Here is a 1,846-nt window from a genome sequence, read left to right as displayed (position 1 = left end):
GAAAAAGAGCAAAGGAGCTTACAAGATTGGCTGACATATATGCAAATTTACATGCAGAAGTACACATTTGGAACCCATTCCTAGCATGTAAGTAATAATACAGTGCATCTCACCGGAATGGGGAGGATTTGAACTAATTCCTTCATTTAGTAGCTTGGTCTGCTGCTTGAGGATTAATTGGGCATGGATAATTTCCAGGTCTCTTTCCTCCTTTTTTAAAATGATTCTCTGACTCTCTCTGCTCTGGCCATGTTTCTCAACTTTCATGTTAAGGATAACTTTCACTAAAGCAAGGAACGTGTTACCCTAATGACGGAGCCTATTGGGATATTCTTCTGTGTCCTTTGAAGCATAGGCTATATATTTTCATTTTTGGATCCAGTTCACAGCATCTATCTTGAATGAATGCTTTCAGAGACAACAGTTACAAAAGGTTATATGCTGTATAATCATATATAATTGCAGAGGTCCATAGAATCATTGTTAAATAAACCCAATTTACTCAGCTGCTAGAAATAAGCAGTTATATAATATCTCTCCATATAAAGTTTAGTCAATGAACTGATATATAAAGGCCACTGGAATATATTGTCAAATATGGTGATAAAAAAACCTTCAGAAAAAGTAATTTTGGATGCTGGAAGAAAAAATATTTCTCTACAGAGACAGAATTTGGCCCATTTCCTTGTATTTTGGTTACATGAAATATATATATATTTGGAACACAGTAATGTAATGGACATAACAATATATCCAGATTATTGAAAGCATATCAAATACTTCTGTTGCAGAATGTAAAAATTAGTGTGAGATAAGAAATAAGCTAGTCAAGACCAAGAATCTACATTTTGATGTTTCTGTTTGAGGATTGTACATGCATATGAATTTTAACAGAAGTAATGCTTGGACAAAGTATTCTTTTTGCAAGCTATTTAGTCTACTGCTTCAATTCTGTCATTAAATAAAATAGATCTCAAAGACTAAAACATGTAGGAATTATGTAATATTTCCCTAAAAGAGTTGAGCAATTTTTTTTTAAAGTACAGTAGAATCTCTGGTCATGACCATAATTCGTTCCATAACCTTGGTTGCAAACCAATTTGGTTGTGACCCAAACCTAATTTTGGAAATTTGGCGCTTACAAAAAAAATGGCAGGGAAGGGGAAATCGGCCATGGGGGGAAAAATTGTGAATTTTTTGGTCGTGGTCAGAAACGTTCGTGACCAGAGGTTCTACTGTATGTGCCATTTTTTAAAATCAATTTTTTTCCAGAGCAAAAATTGCAGAATTAAAAACTTGAGTTTTCCAATTTAAATTTTATAACATATTTCAGAAAACATTTGTTCATTTTTGTAATTTTGTTTTTGTATTATTTTGAAATTTGTAAAGAAGAATATAGGTTTTGAAAACAAACCCTTCAATTTTCCAGAATTTGAGATCTAAAATGATATTCAACATCGTATAGACTTCCCAATTCAATTTTATTCTTTATTATAAATATTAATTGTTAAAATCTGAGACACAATATTCTTGTTCTGTTTAGGAATATGCAGAGATCCTCACTGAAAAACCTGGGAACTAAGGCTAGCCTTTTGAACAAGGCAAATGGTATCCGGAATTAATCCACCCTTCCCATCACTTCTGCATAACAATGATTGGCACTGTTCAAATTAGTCATGTGTAGACAATTGAAGGATTGAACTTGGGATTTTATCCCAGTCAGGACTTCAATCAGAAGGTTCATCTGTGAAGAAATCTATTGGGAATGAGGGAGGAACATAGCATCTGCTTCCTATGCAAGAGGTCCAGATTTAACCTTCTGCATTTCAGTTTAACCAAGAGTGTG

Source organism: Pituophis catenifer, unplaced genomic scaffold (genome assembly GCF_029215685.1).
Source record: "Pituophis catenifer annectens isolate HBS135680 unplaced genomic scaffold, rPitCat1.0.hap2 SCAF_1, whole genome shotgun sequence".
Taxonomy (NCBI): Eukaryota; Metazoa; Chordata; class Lepidosauria; order Squamata; family Colubridae; genus Pituophis; species Pituophis catenifer.
Note: the sequence above shows the minus strand (reverse complement) of the source record.